The 18,224-nt window shown below is 35.1% G+C and overlaps 1 protein-coding gene across 5 annotated transcripts in view; it reads right to left on the bottom strand.

Annotated features, from left to right (window-relative positions):
- Positions 1 to 18,224, bottom strand: part of EPHA7 (EPH receptor A7) — a 210,512-nt gene that overhangs the window by 142,362 nt on the left and 49,926 nt on the right. The gene's annotated exons all lie outside the window — the stretch shown is intronic.

Below are 18,224 nucleotides of genomic sequence, written 5' to 3'. Positions count from 1 at the left end.
TTATGTGTATTTATTTACTTTTTACAGGGATAGGAACTTAGGGAACAAGGAAATGGACACAATGGCAACACGATTTAATATCTACTAGGTAAGATCAACATTTAACATCTACTGGGTAAGCTTTTTTCTTTTCTTTTCGTTTAAATTTTGTTTCTATTCCCAGGTCGTGCTAGTGGTAAAGAACCTACCTGCCAATGTGGGAGACTTGAGAGCCTCTGGTCAGGAAGATCCCCTGGTCAAGGAAATGGCAACCCACTCCAGTATTCTTACCTGGAGAATCCCATGGACAAAGGAGCCCATAGGGTCACAGAGAGTTGGACACAACTGATGCGACTTAGTATGCAGGTAAGATCAAACAAGATTCTACTAGGTAGCCTGCTATCTATCAATTCTGGAAGCCTTACCTTGTTGTTGTTGTTTAGTCACTAAGTCGTGTCTGACCCTTTGCAACCCCATGGCTATAGCCCACTAGGCTCCCCTGTCCATGGAATTCTCCAGGCAAGAATACTGGAGTGGGTAGCCATTCCTTTCTCCAGAGGATCTTCCCAACCCAGGGATCGAACCCAGGTCTCCTGCATTACAGGCATATTCTTTACTGTCTGAGCCACCAGGGAAACCCAAGATCAAACCAGTCAATCCTAAACAAAATCAATCCTGAATATTCATTGGAAGGACTGAAGCTGAAGTTCCAATACTTTGGCCACCTGACGCAAACAGCCGACTCATTGGAAAAGACCCTGATGCTTGGAAAGATTGAAGGCAAAAAGAGAAGAGGGCAGCAGAGGATAAGATCGTTAGATAGCATCACTAACTCAAAGGACGTGAATCTGAGCAAACACCAGGAGACAGTGAAGGACAGGGAAGGCTGGCAGGCTGCAGTCCACAGGGTCACAAAGCGTCAGAGTTGACTGAGCAACTGAACAACGACAACCAGGTAACACTTCCAGAACTGGTAGGCAGCAAACTACCTAGTGGGATCTCTTGCAATTCTCATCCTTCTGTTGCAAATAAAGGCTTCTAACTAAAGGCTTACTCCCACTTTTCTCACAAATAGGGAGGACCATTTCTTGCTCCACTTCCATGATTTGTAGAATACCTATGGTACCTAATGTAGAGAAATTTAAAACCCTTATCACTCAACTTTCAAATTACATTAAATTCTGTTACCATTTTAGCAGATGGGAAAACAGATTTGAAGCAAAGTTAACATGAGTTCCTCAAATAATTCCATTGTCTAGGTTAAAACTGGATTTAAAACACAGGACTGCTGATACTTAACCATATGCTATTGCTTCAGCCTTGACTGCTGAATGAGCCAAAGTCTGGCATCTATTCAATGTGTCTTGAAGCTTTAGCATCCCCCAAATGAATTTTCAGTGGGTACCTACTGTATTTTAGTATACCCTTTGACTATTTAAAGCTATTACTTTAATTTAGAAAATGGTGAAATAATATCCTAGCTAGCACACCTTACAGAAGAGGTGTATTAAATAGATCTCTTCAATTTCACTATGAATTTTGGCACTGAGGATGCCTGCAAAATGATGGAGTACATGCATGGCCATCATTAAATAGATAATGAGAGAAGCAATCCCAGAAAAACGTGCTCATAAAAGTCTTAACACTTTTTTTTTGAAGTACTATTCTGTTTCAGTTCAGTTAATATTGAAAATAATAAGTTGTAACAAGACGGTTTTCACTCATCCTCTAAGGAAGCCATTAATTTAAATTTATTAAAAATAAGTATAAAATCTTGGGAGCTGCAGTATGAAGAGGAAAGCCAAGAACACAAGAAGACATAAGCTGTATCTCTTAGGATAGTAGTTTGAGCAATTGGGTGGTAAAAGTTTAGGAAAGAAGAAACAGATGCTCATAAAAGTAAAATTTAGATAAGATATCTAGATGAAATAGCTTGAGTAAAATACTCAGGAAGAGAAACTGGGGTGAAGTGATATACCTGAGATTTAACCACTTAAGGAAGACTTAAATGAGCTCTCCAACTGCTCCCAAAAGCCTACATAGAAATAAAGGCAATTTATCCTTTCTTATAAATGCAGCTTGTTTTCCAAAAAGGTACTAGTAAAAAAGTTTTTCATGGTAAATGCCTTCTGAAGCCTCAAAGATAAATTCCCTTCATACATAATGGTGAAGTATATAAGAATAACTTTCTAGGAATTGTGATACAGTGGTTTTACAGCTTTTTTCTTATTGTGCTTCAATTCTCAATTTGTTCAACAGCATTTGAACTCAAAGCAGACTAATTAATATAGTGTATGCACTATTGTAAAATTATTTACAGTAAGAAACATACCATTTTAATTTCCTGCCTTTCAATAAGTTTGCTTTTTAACTGAACATTGTTTTAAGGTAATGTTTCACTGTATTGATGAAGACTAGAAATATGTATAAAATTTGTTTTCAATATTCAATTACTTTTTTAAAAGTAATACTTCACCAATTATTTTAGTTACAGTATTTTTCCATGTCACCACAAATACCTGCCTGGGACTGATTCTTTGCACTGTTTTTTCCCAAGCAGTAATGAATGCGCCTTAGTGAATAAAATAACATAAGTTCATTAATCCTAGAGCTAAGAACCATAATCTTGTCAGATTTCATACACTAAGCAAGTTTTCGCTTAGCCAGTTGTTTAAATGGAAAACCACCAAAGAAAATCTAAGAAGTACATGAAACTTCTGTTTACTAGACAGTAACAAGATTATCTACTGCAATATATATATATATATATATATATATATTAAATTACATTACAGAATATACTATATTTCAAGATCTGCTTTATTGTTTCCAGTAATGAAATAACTGTAACATTATACTTAACTTCAATTATTTTTAATATGAGAATTATTTTTATATTTAAATGAGAATATCATCTTATATAACACAATTGGTTCAAATATTATTTGGGATTTAAATTCTTAAAAAAACACACAAACTTTATAAGTAAATTACTTAAGAGCAATAAAATTCTGAACACAAAGATATAAGAGAGTTTATACAAAAGACTTGTATTCTGATACTTAAACTCTCCTAACAACAGCACACTACATAGTTGTCTTCAATGGATTGCAACTGTTTAAGCAATGGGGTGCCAGGCCTTTGAATATACACTTACATGAGGCAGTTTGTGCAACAATCAGGGCACTGGTATAAACAACTGTTTGTTCTCAATGAACCATCCTAAAGACCATTGTAAAAGCCACAAACAAAATCCCGCTCTTTAGGTGGAATTAGGTGAAGTAGAATACTTTTTTTTTTTTTCTGATCAAGGGTGCAGATACTCAGACTTGCCCTGGTGCATGACCTACAAGCATAAGTTTGGGGGATATCCTAAATGATTATACTTCTAAGGACATTCTCCCACAAAATGATTATTCTAGAAAATCTACATACTTTTAGATTTCTACAGCCAAGAATGATTCCCTTGACCTTAATGGGCACATTTTTTGGAAATCTTAAACTCCACCTTTAATTTCAGACATAGCTGACCCCATCCTAAACCTTAAGGCACTGAAAGTCTATGCCTTAGTAGGCTGTCTTCTATGACTGAGCATGAGGTGTGCTTTGAAAAGAAACTAGTCTTGGCATTATTAAAAATAACTGAATCATTATTAAGGCTTAGATATTTCTATATTATAAAAACTTTCCAGGTGCTTAGAATCATCATGCTGGAGGTTCTATGTCTTTTCAAAGACTATCAAAGTCTGGAAAGAATGTATGTTAATAAGATATTCCCACCATAAAATTGATGAGGGAAATAAGATTAGATATTATTGAAAGTATAATAAATTGAAATTTTAAAATAATTAAAACTTGACATTCATTAATAAGCCAATCAAAAATTAGGTAAAGAATCTGAACAGATATTTCTCTATGGAACATATATAAGTGGTCAATAAACACACAAAGTGATCCTCAAGATTATTAGTCATCAGGGAAAAGGAAATCAAAACTATACTGATAAACCACTTATACCCAATAGGAAGACTATAATCAATAAGGCAGCTAAAGGAAGTCTAGTAAGGATATGGAGGAATTAGAACTCCTATATACTGCTATTGGGAATCTAAAACGGTACAGCCACTTTGAAGAAACTGGCAAGTCCTCAACAGTTTAAACATACTTATCATGTTACTCAACAACTCCACTCCTAGGTATGTACCCAAGAGAAATGAAAACATTTACTGACACAAAAACTTGAATATAATTAAATGTTTATAGCAGAATTATTCATCATAGCCCAAAATGTGGAAACAATCCAAATGTTCATCAACTAGTAAATGAATACACACAATGGAATACTATTCAGCAATCAAAAGAAGTTAAATTTTGATATATTCTGGTATGACTGAACTTTGAAAACATTATGCCATGTGGAAGAATTCCGTCACATAGATCCAGTCACAGCAGCAATGTGTGTGTGTTCAGTCCTGTCCGACTCTTTGTGACTCCATGGACTGCAACCTGCTAAGCTCCTCTGTCCATGGAATTTTCCAGGCAAGAATACTGGAGTGGGTTGCCGTTTCCTCCTCCAGTGGATCTTCCTGACACAGGGCCTGAACCCGCATCTCCTGCATCTCCAGGATTGTCAAGTGGATTCTTTACTGCTGAGCCACCTGGGAATCCCAGTCACAAAAGACCATATACTATGTAATTCTGTTTACATGAAATATCCAGAATAGGCAAGTCTATAGAGACAGAAAGTAGATTAGTGGTTGCTAAAAGCTGGGACATTGAGAGGAATAGAAAGTGACTGTTACTGGGTGCAGGGTTTCTTTCTGGGACGATGAAAATGTTCAAAAATTGATTTGTAGCAATGGCTGCACAACTCTGTAATTATACTAGGACTTCCCTGGTGGTCAGAAGGTAAAGGATCCGCCTACAGTGTGGGAGACCTGGGTTCAATCCTTGGGTTGGGAAGCTCCCCTGGAGGAGGACATGGCAACCCACTCCAGTATTCTTGCCTGGAGAATCCCATGGACAGAAGAGCCTGGTGGGCTGCCACGGGTCGCAAAGAGTTGGACATGCTGAGCGACTAAGCACACCCATAACTATATTAACAACTGTTAACTGCAACGGGTGAGTTGTATGGTATGTACATTTTATCTAGTAAAGTTGTTTTGCATAATAAAATCCATTGATAATGCAATTTTAAACTGAACATTTAAGTAAGCCAACATTAAGAAAAAATACCAAATTTTATCTGTCAAAAATATGTTAGTTTGCCTTTCTAACACATATGTTCTGTATTCATCTATTTTTATACAGCTATATTTGGGTGTAAAAAATTAAGCCAAAAATTCAAAAAGATGGAAAATATATAATCAATATATTTTACCCATTTGCTAACTTTAGGGTTTTATAAAAATTTATCTTTTATCTGAAGACTAGCAATTTTATCTGAATAATTTTATAATTTCGATACCTATCAATATGAAGTTATATGTAGGGGGATTATATACAAAGTTAGTTTTGAGTGAATATATGAATAGATTTAAACATTCTTATTTTTTACCCACATTCACTGCGCCAGACAAGGGCTGGTTTCCTTTTCACTTCCCATCTCCTTCTCCCAAGAGCTAACTGAACACAACTAGACTCAGCTTCCTCAGTTCTTACTCTGTTTCCAGACCTATGATTTTAAGCACAATTAAACTTTTTCTGAAGGAATTATATGTATGTGTCTGTGTGTAAAATATGAGGCTTTGCAGATGTTTCCGGCCACAGTTATACAGCTGCAAAGAGTTTATTAATTATGAACTATAAGTGGATTGTTCTGTAATTGAAACTTTCTGGTTCTTAATATTATTGTAGAGTCTACATATGTACATAGGGATTCTAATGAATGCTGTTATTTTATTTATTGCAGATGGACATTTAATTTAGGAAAAGCTAGCCTGTTTCCATAGGAGCTTTCAAATATTTGTGTCATATTCATGTCTATGCTTCTCCATGCAGAGGAGTGCACAGCTTGCAGAAATAGTACTCCCACTGCTCAAAGTGCTGACCTCATCCAGGATGGACAGATCCAGAATTTGTATTTTAATCCTATTGACAGTGCCTCAGTGGGAATAATTACAAAAGTCTGTCTGAAAGCCAGACCGCCTGTCATTGACATGCTATGATTTTTCACATTGAGAATGAACAGTGGGCAGGGAGTATAAAAGCAACATGATGTAACAAGTATATTACAGTTTGTGAATCACCATCCATATCACCTCACAACTAACTTGTAAGAATTTAGAAAAGACATGATGTAGAAAAATAAAGTTTGATATTAAGTGCTCAAGTGCTGAAAATAATTTTGGGGTTTTTTAAAACTAATTTGGGGAAATTATAAATATATATGTTATTTATTTGTATTATTTGAGTAATTAATGTTTTATTGATTCAATATAGTAAAAAGGAAATATAAAATAAAAACCATTTAAAGATTTTATTTTAAGATTTAGACTGTAAGAGAAATAAAATTAAACACTATGTAAATAGCTTTTTCCTTTATTAAATTTTCAGTTTGAAATATGCTAGGAATTTTGCTGAAGTCTTGTATTAAAATACTCTCTACTACACCAGAATCTCACCCTAATTCTGACCTCATTACCAAATGATTTTTAAAAAGAGCAAAAAAAAAATGTCAAGTTAGAATATTAAAAATGTTTTTTCTTAATCCCTATTCTCAAAAGAGAAATGGATTTTAACTTAAAGAACTTATGTTCAAATCCACTCCACCATTTACTGGCATGTGATTTAGACAAAGCCATTTTACATTCTCAGCTTCGATGTCCTCGTTTCCTTATTCTTAATTATTAACAGCTATAGACAATAGTTTCTTTTTGTTTTTTTCCAATTTTCAAAAGGTTGTTTTAACAACACACTATTTGGTTATCTAGCTGTTAAACGCTAGTGCAAGTGTTTTCATTGAAATGCTATCTGTAAAAACACATATATTTCTACCACCCCAAAACCACACGTGCTAAATCACACCCACTTAGTCTTTCAGGGGTGCCTCAGCAAGAGAGTGAAAGTTGGGTCCTAGAAGGGCTGTCATGCCTCTGCATGCATCCCAGACAGGCAGCAGCAGGCACTGTGTCAAGGATTTCTCCTCTCAGCCATTCACCTCCAGTTCTCCCTGTGCCATTGCTGCCAAACCCTGTGTGTGCTCCCAGAGACATGCACATTCATTTTGGTTCCTGCCAGTAAGGATCCAGCAGTGGAATTTTTAATTATGTAAATTACTTAATAGTCAACTCCCATAAAAAGAAAGATTCAAAATGAAATCAGATCCTTCTGGATCTCACTCAGTATTGTCCTCAAAGGTCCACTGAGAGATCCACCTACAGACAAAAAGCACAAATTAATTGTGAAGTCTCAGGATTTAGTAACCCCACTGGAAATGAAGTAAAATAATCCTAACCTTAATTCACATCTAAAGCAAAACAGTGTAATTATGGAATTCCCATGGGGGAAAAACACTTAAATTAGGGGAGGCCAGCTACCCAAACATTATATTAGTTATTTGTAGTAACTAAAAAATATATAGCCTATTTATGACACAGTTATTACTGTATTCTACTAAAAGATTTCCTTGAGGGCATGTCATTAAGAACAAGAGGCTGCAATAAGTTCTCAAACAGCAATTGGTGTTAGGAAGATTCAGACAGGGGATACAATTTACTCTAGCATTTATGCCACTGTAAAGCTTATTTTCAAATATTTCTCTTATAGTTATTATGATATCATACTTTTTATAATTTGTTTTTATTATTCATTCCTTTTATGCTAAATTACTCCTCACAGTTTTGAAAATAGCAAGAAAAGTCAGGTAATGTAAGTTCTCTACGTGAAACATAATGTAAAGTATATAAGCAAGAATTCCTCTTTTGAAAGATCAGTTTTAACACACGAATGCAGGATAAGTCACTTCAGTCATGTCCAACTCCTTGAGACCTTATGGACCATAACCTGCCAGGCATCTCTGTCCATGGGATTCCCCAGGCAAGAATCCTGGATTGGGTTGCCATGCCCTCCACCAAGGGCTCTTCCTGATCCAGGGATCAAACCAGCATTTCTTAAGTCTCCTGCATTGGCAGGCAGGTACTTTATCACTAGTGTCACCTGGGAAGCCCTGTTTTAGCACAATCATATTAAAAAAAAAAAAACATTGTTTAAAAGATAAAGTTAATATTCTGAAAGGCACTGTTAATTTCATCATATAAGTCTCATTCCAACAGTCTTGAAAAAGCAATACTACTTGTTCTTTATATAAATTATGAATCTGACTTCCTTCTAGCATGTACTAGCTGTGTGACCTTTTTCAATTTGCTTAAGTTCTCTGAACCTAGATTTTCCATATCTAAAACAACAAATCTAATAAGACTACTTCCAAAGATTGTTGTGAATTAAAGTTCAAGATTCATGTGAAGAACTTAGCACAATGTCTGGTAGAGAATAAGCACTCAATAAATAGTAAACTATTATAGTTATTTCACAATGTCAATTTCCATGTGAAGTTTTTTTTTCCCCAAAAACAGACTGTTTGTATTTCATGTGAAGTTTTGATCCCACTCTGGTTTCTACCACTGATAAACACTGAGCTACTTCCCCATGACCAGATGTATATGCAAGTAAGAAACACGAATTAATTGTTAGGCAAATATAGCCCTAGTATGCATTTATTCTCTAACAAAATAATTATTGTTTGCCTACTCTTTGCATTGTGTCAGGTAATGGACAAAAGTTATATATGCTAAAAGACAAATATGATGATCTCTCAATACAATATTCCTTTTTGAACTAGCATCAAATGGCATGAATAATTATGTTAATTATGTGTTTAAGCTAATTACATTTCTGATTTTTCATAGGAAATTACCTATGTAAACTATAAATATTGTACCTTAATTTTTATCTTTGACAATGTACTTAATTATCTTCTATTTCCATGCTGAACACAGACTCAAAAGTCACCTTTCCTGCCAGAGCTGTACCATTTCATCAATGTGAAGGGAAAAAACTACTCAGTGTATGTAGACATGCAGGAAATGTGTGTAAGTACATATTATTGACCAATTATATTTAAACTGGAGAGCTATTTGTGGCAGTTATTGGCTTTTTTTTCAATGAGGCTAATAGCGATCTGGCAATATAAGAATACTCTGTAAGGACAGGTTATTTCACGTTAAAAAAACTTCAGGTGGACAAGAAATATGTATATACATACAAATGTTTGTGATTAATTATATTTAACAAAATGAACATTTTTACTTTAATTCAAAGAATTAAAATTAGATTATTTTGTGAGCAATTCATCAATAATTGATCTTTCTCCTACAATCTATTTAAAACTACAAATATGTAGAAACAGTTTGCAAGATCCATAGACAAAATGAAAAGAATTAATTTCATCTTGACTTCTAAAAATAAAGAACAGACCTTCCATTTCAAGCAGCCTAAGATATGGGCTTTGAACCATCCGTTTTCTGCAATAATTTCAATCATGATTAAAACAAAATCATCAGTTAAGGCAATCTTTCTAGCTATTTCACGGAGACTCTTTTTTTTCTTATTTAGTCATTTATAAAATGTGGATCAATACTAAGTCTTGTGAAACAAATTACCCTAAAGCAGTTTAAGGCAATTTAAACATGTGGGGAAATAAATAATTTCTATTATGTCAGTGGAAAATTTTCTGAAGATCATAAAGAAATCAGTTAACCCTGAAGCAGGACATTTTAAAAAGATGCATCAGGACATGAGGAGATTCAGTCAATTCTTAATTCTCAGAAATAAAATAATAGCAGAATAAGTCCTTACAACAAATAATGTTGAGCTCAATCCTTTTCTCAAAACAGGAGCTAGCTATACATACACACAAAAAGCAAATAGACACATACATATACATGTATATGAGATACACAGAATTGTCAGATAAACAGAATGGTTAGAAAGAAACAAAACAGTAAGAATTTTCTAACTGGATCCCCTTAAAACTTCTTAATAATAGAAAACTAGTTGCTAATTTTTATATCCACACCAAGCAAAGAATCTAACGTAGTTCTCTAGTGTCCTATCTACTTTGCATCCACAGTATTTTGCAAAAAGATAATGTTGATACTACTAGAACATTACTTAATGTTTCTTAATAAAGTCTTTAGAAAAAGCTGTGTTAGATGTGTAAAAATACATTCTAACTACTTCAGTTCCTTTTTGAAGAATAAGTAACTCATCTTTTATGAATCAATTAAAAGCTTTACTTCCTCCCTATTTCCTGACCTCCTAAAGCTATGTAGCAGGCAGTACAAACTGGTCACAATTGTGGTATTAACACTGCCATAATTATTTCTTTCTGTGTGTCTCCTCCAGCCCACTGTGAGCATCTCAAGGACAGAGATTATATTATCCATGGATCCCAAAACCACAGCACATTGCCTAACACATAGCAGGAGGTTAACCTACATTCATTGAAAGAAAGAATCTTTATTCATCCTATAGCAGTATGCATCTGGTAATAGTCATCCCACTTACCAAAGGTTAATTCACAGACACCAGTTAGTAAATTTTTCATAGCAATCAGACCACTGGAAATGACATGATACATTCTTAGTTGAATGTGGTACAGTCTTGACTATATCAGTTAAAGGAGACATTTCATGGACTTGCACTCCTAAGTTCCCTATTATACTGTACAGGGAAACAATTGCACATGTTTAGATTAACGCAGTAGATGACTTCTAAAATGATTCTATGAGCATCCTTAACATAGTAATATGAGTAAATGTATGAATTAGGTGCAACATATTTATTTATTTTTTATTTTTTGGCGGCTCTGGGTCTTCATTGCTGCTTGCAGGCTTTCTCTAGTTGCGGTGAGCAGGAGCTACTCCTCATTGCAATGCACATCCTTATTGTGGCGGCTTATCTTGTGGTGGAGCAAAGGCTCTAGGTGCAGGGCTTTATTAGTTGCAGCACGCAGGTTCACCAGTTGTGGCTCACAGGCCCGAAAATGTTCAGGTTTCAGGAGTTGTGACACACTGGCTTAGTTACCCACGGCATGTGGAATCTTCCTGGACCAGGGACTGAACCCAAGTACCCTGCACTGGCAGGAAGATTCTTATCACACTGTACCACGAAGGAAGTCCAAGATGTAATATATTTCATAAGAGTATAATCAAAAGCATTTTCTTTGAATATGGGAGAGGGAAAGTCCAAGGAAGAGAAACTACTAAGTACTAAATTATAAATCATGACAAAACTTTCAATGTAGGGCAATTTTCCAAGACCAAACTCTAAAGAAAATAGTCCCCTTCATATTCTTAAAGAATAACACTTTTCTTTAAATATATGATCTATTCAAAATCAAAACCAAGAATATTCTTGTTTTAGATAATCTAGAATTGCCATGTTCTAAAGAGTACACAAATGTGTTCACTTCTGCAAGTAACTTTGAATTAGACAGGCCATCTTTAAAATAAATTCTTGTAATTAACGTTTTTATTGGAAAACAAGAAATACCACTGATGCCTTACATTATGAAAAATGATTTCAATTTGTTTCCAACTGGCTCTTTTAAATTTAAAAAACAATTACTGTAGAGTAAACAAAAAGCTAATTTAAATACAATGGGATATTATATTTTTTGTTTTATTATGAGTGCAAACACATATATACATTCACCTAACCTTCTATACATTTGTGTTATTCCATTTAATTTCATATATCTCAGATTAACTGTTTTGCTTATGACCTATGAGAAGAGTGGCATGATAAAACTAAGGGTTAAAGCCTATTTACATGTACATATAATATCTCACTTTTTTCAAGTCTAAATTTAATCCTAACAGAAAAACTGGATAAAATCATAAAGTACCTTAACATTAAAGTGATTTCAGGGAATGTAATGTCAATACTACAAAGGATCAAACAACATATATATGCCTGCACATGTCAACCTGAAATAACTAAGAACTTTAGAAGTGAAATACTGTTTTCTCATAGAAAAGGATAATATTGTAAATGAAATATCTGTGGAAAGTTCTTACAAAGAAAAGAATAAAAAAGAATATAATGATTGATTCTACTGCTATACTAATGGCACTATGATATTACATGCATGTGTGTGCTCAGGGTGTTCAAGTCCTTGTGACCCCATGGACTGCAGTTCACCAGGCTCCTCTGTCCATGGGACTTGTCAGGCAAGAATACTGGAGCGGGATGCCATACTACTCCAGGGGATCCTCCCAACCCAGGAATCGAATCTCCATCTCTTGCATTTCCTGCATTGGCAGATGGATTTCTTCACCACTGTGTCACCTGGGAAGCCTATATATAATATTATATACTGAGAGCTAATAATACATTAAATCTTCTTAATTAATTAGAATCAAATCATCTCAAAACCTACATACAGGTGTGGAAATATCAATCTATACTCATCTTAATTCAGATAATAAGGAAGGAAAAAAAATCAGTTCAAAGATTATATCCAAGTCAAATGGTAAAGAACATACAAAATAAAAGCAAGTGACAGACTGTGAAAATATACTGTCAGAGATGGAAACCAGGTGGACTAGGTCAGACAATATTTTTAGAATAATTGTTTTCAATATTTAAGTTGAATTATCTTTTGAGTAAGTGTTTAACAAAAGGCTGATAAGAATAGTAGTTGTATGTATGTTTAAATTAAACAAAATATCTAAAAGCTAAGGTGTGACTGACTCAGTCCTATGTAATTTAGGGATAATTAAAGGTATGACTTTAATTGCAGGTGGTTAAGAATCAGCCTGCAATGAGGGAGACACGGGTTCAATCCCTGGGTTGGGAATATCCCCAGAGAAGGGCATGGCAACCCACTGCAGTATTCTTGCCTGGAGAATCCCCATGAACAGAGGAGCCTGGCAGGCTACAGTCCATGGGGTCCCACAGAGTCGGACACAACTGAAGTGACTAAGCAACAGAAGCAGCAGCAGCAAAGTTATGACTTAAACACCTTTGTGAGTAGATGTATGCCAATGGGAAAATGATGGCTACAAATTTTCATGTGTTTCTATTTCCTGTCACTGTAATTAACATACAACCTATAACATGAATAGGGGACTTCCCTGGTGTCTCAGTGATAAGGAATCCTCTTGCCAATGCAGGAACAGGGGTTCCATCCCTAGAAGATCCCATGGTGAAGAAAATGCCAACCGACTCCAGTATTCTTACCCAGGAAATCCCATGGACAGAGGAGCCTGGCAGGCTACAGCCCATGTCATAAAAGAGTCAGATATAACTTAGTGACTAAATAAAAACAATATGACATGACTGGATCAAAGGTGATCCTTGCCAAATGTAAACAATTACAAAAGGAGAGAGTCCAAACCCAGTAAGGAATAATCCTTTTGCTATTTTTGAAAAAGGTTATTTTGTAGTTTAACTTAGTAGTCTTTTAAGAGTCTAAAAGGTGAAGTTTTTCAAGCTACAGATGTTGAAGGATATTCTAGCTCACAGTGTCAGTAATGTTCTAGGATTTTCCCAAAATGAAATTCTTCTCTTATCAATTGTCTCTTATGAATTTGGTATAACACTGATTTCTCAGCTGTTTATCAACACATATTATTCCACAGTATTACTTTATAGAGATAGTTTAATTAGTGAGCTTGAATGACAGTATCAAAATTAGAGTTATGCTTAGCTCTCAGGATTCACCAATGTCTCCAAAGTCATTTCTCTAGAAACACAAAGTTTTAAGCTATATCTGTTACTCTCCCTGTTCTTTTGGTGCAGTCCTTTCTGAAGGATCACGAGTTTAGCATAAGCACACCATTTATTAATGGATTAATATACTGTTGCATGTGGATTTGTGAAAGGTTAAAAAAAATTACTCCAAATTTCATTTTATATATTAGACTAACATATGAAGGAATAAATCCTTTACAGTACACCTTGGTGTTTTATTAGTACTCCCACTATTAACTTCTAAAGAGAAACAGCATAACTATTAGTAAAGAAAACCGTATCAAATGTCAGAAGAAATAATAAGATGGTAGACTATTGGATTCCTAATAGAAAGAAAGCACATGAAGTCTCACAGAAGTATTAAAATAGAACATTACTTTTTTTTTTAAGATTCATGCTCAAATTTAGAGATAGTTATATCATGGAGTAAGGTATGTGGTGCTGAACTTCTGAAAGGACATTCATTACAAATATATTTGCTAAATTTTCAAACCACACCTGCTTCAGATCAGATCAGATCAGATCAGTCACTCAGTCATGTCCAACTCTTTGCGACCCCATGAATCGCAGCACGCCAGGCCTCCCTGTCCATCACCAACTCCCAGAGTTCACTGAGACTCACGTCCATCGAGTCAGTGATGCCATCCAGCCATCTCATCCTCTGTCGTTCCCTTCTCCTCCTGCCCCCAATCCCTCCCAGCATCAGAGTCTTTTCCAATGAGTCAACTCTTTGCATGAGGTGGCCAAAGTACTGGAGTTTCAGCTTTAGCATCATTCCTTCCAAAGAAATCCCAGGGCTGATCTCCTTCAGAATGGACTGGTTGGATCTCCTTGCAGTCCAAGGGACTCTCAAGAGTCTTCTCCAACACCACAGTTCAAAAGCATCAATTCTTCGGCGCTCAGCCTTCTTCACAGTCCAACTCTCACATACATACATGACCACAGGAAAAACTATAGCCTTGACTAGACGAACCTTTGTTGGCAAAGTAATGTCTCTGCTTTTGAACACCTGCTTAGTGATACCATATTTGACCTCTGGTTACTGGGCTTCCTGGTGGCTCAGACAGTAAAGAATCTGCCTGCAATGTTGGGAGACCCGAGTTCAATCTCTGGGTTGGGAAGAACCGCTAGAGAAGAAAATGGCTACACACCCCAGTATTCTTGCTTGAGAAATCCCATGGGCAGAGGAGCCTGGTGGGCTACAGGCCACGGGGTCACAAATAGTCAGACACGACCAAGCAACTGACACTTAGGCAACTAAGTCCCTCTTCTCTTTTCCCCTTCCTGTAATTAAGCACTTACAGATTCAAGATCTCCATCTTTATATCTATCCCTATCTGTCCATTTACCTATTTTTCTCATCTATCTACACATCTAATTCATTTTAGGTACATTATACTGTCACCACAATCTTACAAGATGGTTATCAAATTCTTCCTAGTAAATGTAACAATGTTAACTTCATTTCCTTTATATTTCACAGGAATTTGGTCCTTTGAAGCTTTCTTTCCTAGTGTCATGAAATACTAAGCAAGTTTTTATTACCACCCAAGATATGTTGCTGTTTTAAGTATATTTATATAGGTTGCAATTTTATTGCCAAAATAGAAAATATTTGTATATGTGGATATGTACTGATGGCTAAGGAAAAGTTTATAGAACAGTAGAAGATAGCCTTTAAAACTGCATGCTATGGAGCCAAACACCTTGAATTCAAACCCTAGGTTCAAATGCCAGAGCTATCAATAGACCACTGGACCAAAGTGCCTAGAAATAATAAAAAAAATTTTTCCTAATATGATTGCTGTGTTGGTTAAACTAAAGAACTTATGACAGTATTTAACACATAGTTGGTACTTTGCAAACATCAGTTAATTTAATTATCATTATGCTAACATAGTAAAGACAACTATCTTTTTTAAATTAAGATAATTTTGCTTCCACTAAAACATACAAAAACTTTTGGAATATTCTCCAACATTTTTGCAAACAATCTATTTAAATGCATCACTTTATAAATCCCATAGCTTAATGTGTAAAAGTTTCAACTTAGTAATTTCTTTAACAGTTTCAACAACTAAAGAAAACATGTATATCAGATTCTTTAAAATAACATTATTCTACAAAAGATCTTCATCTGAAAATTAACGTATTTCCCCTTCTGCTCTTTTGGTCTGGATAAACTTACTTGGTTTAATATGCTATTTAGGTGGAGACAGATCTCTGCCATATATTTGACAATGAAAGGAAATATACCAAACACACATTTCAATCTGTATAACCTTCCATGTAATAAAATAAAACAACATAAAACCGTCTGATAAAAACTGAGATTTGAAGTCAAGAAACGTTCTGATATCTTACAGGAAGATATTGTAGATGAAATATCCATTGAGAAAAAAGGGGGGTAGTAATGAAAAAAGAATAGATTTCTATAATCATATAACATATTTTTTCAGGTCAGGTTAAGCTTTTTATTTTCTACCTTTAACAGGGATGTAAGCATCCATATACAATTTGATATCAAACAGCTTTCCGTCCGCATCTTCCAAGCCTGCCAATGTTTTTTAAAGACAACAAAGAAAAATGAAAGCTAGCATTTTCTTCCTTCATGACTCCAAAACAAAACAAACAAACATAAAAAAAAGAACAGTATTTTAGAATTTCTGTTGCTTTATTTCTTAGCCACTATGCCTAATAGAACTTTCATCGTAAGAGATTCACGATCTATGGATATAGGGCAAGTTGGACAGAAAGAGGTGCAGCTTTCTCCTAATTAACAAGTCTGAAGATAACAAGAGAAAAGAGAAAGAGAGAGCACACAGTGCAGAAGCATGCTTTACTGTCATGAAGTAATCAAGTGACAAACTGTGGTGTCATTTTCACATAATGACACAATATCGGTAGTCTGCAGCCAAACAACTGACATGATATCTTTGAGAAAACACAACTGATCAATGATGTATGAGAACAGAAGGCTGGAGATGCTCCTCCCACCTATAGGAACATATGTGGCTGATTTTTGGAAAAATCATGTCCTTCCGTTATAAGATAAATATTCACTGTCTTCCATACCCATGCCTTTGAATAAACAAAGACTTATTTACATAAGTGTACATACACCCTGGTAACCCAATGCTTGCTATGGGCCCCAAGTCAAAGACTCAGGCAGACATACATTCTCTCCTTCCACCTTCGAGGAAGATCCTCAAAATGTAAATTAATTTCCTTCCCCTTCTTACATTCCCATTCTTATTCTACTCCTTTGGTGTCTTTGCTCTCTGAGATAAGTAGCTACAGTCCTCACCACTCGACGTTACTAGCAATATCTGGGAGTAGTGACCTTGGTCCTTTGCATTTTGCTAATAATCACCAAATAAAGATCTAGAAATAATTTACCAGGGAATTACAAGACTCCAATATATTACAAGGTTTTCCTATCTATGGCATACGGAAATAATTTTTAATTCTCCAGTGAAATACTTCTCAAGTGGGGGTGATTATGATCCTGGGGAACATTATGCAATGTGTGCAGGTATGTTTTTATTACGATAACTATAAAGGGGTGGTGCTGTTACCAGCACATAGTAAACAGACATCAGAGATGCTCCTAAACCTCCTACAGGGCTTTCCAAAACAAAAGATTATCTGGCATGAAACTAAAATAATGTTGCTGTTGAGAAACCTTGCATTACTACAAACAGCTATCTGTCAGTTTCACTCTAAGTCCTAGGCATCTCCTCATTAATGAAGCTTAGTCCTAACTAGGCAAAATGAAAAAGGACCATGGGTAGAGTTTTTCATATTTATACAAAAAGAAAACAATTGTGTTACAAAAGTTAGGTTTATCTGGTTTATGTTTCATAAATTTAATTTTTCTTCAAAGTTCTCCAGCTAAAGTTCTAGATGATTTGCTTAGAAATTAACCTCATTTGAAATTTCTATAAAAAAAGTTAGAAAACTCAAAAAAAAGTGCCATATGGATTGAGGTTGACAGAACTATTGTTATTACCACTATCTCTCTGCTCACAGGGTGCCCCCTATTTCAAATTTCCAGCTACATAATAGTGTCTTTACTTATAAAGCCTACCCAAACCTAAAATTCAAAAGGGAAAAACAGAGCAAAACAAACCCTGAACTTGTCATTCCATCAACAGCAGGAAGTTTGGCAGTTTCTACTTTCCACTACTTCTCATATCAAGTTAATTCCTGTCCATATTCTTTTGATACTCTGAACACAGCAAGCCTGTGTCAAATGTTTATCACAGTTCATCTTGTTTACTGCACTATCTTCCTATAATAGCCATTCACTTATTCATTCATTCAACAAATATTTTCACTTTTCTATATATACTTAATGTAAAGAACTGTAGGCATTGTGGGAAGAAAGACAGACAAATCCCTCCCCTCACAGAGCTCTCGTCCAGCAGACCAATAATTAAACAAGCAATTATCATAAAGCATGATGTGTTCAGAAAGAGTATTGC

The sequence above is a fragment of the Bos indicus genome, chromosome 9 (assembly GCF_029378745.1).
Source record: "Bos indicus isolate NIAB-ARS_2022 breed Sahiwal x Tharparkar chromosome 9, NIAB-ARS_B.indTharparkar_mat_pri_1.0, whole genome shotgun sequence".
Lineage (NCBI taxonomy): Eukaryota > Metazoa > Chordata > Mammalia > Artiodactyla > Bovidae > Bos > Bos indicus.
Note: the sequence above shows the minus strand (reverse complement) of the source record. Positions and strands in the feature narration are given on the sequence as shown.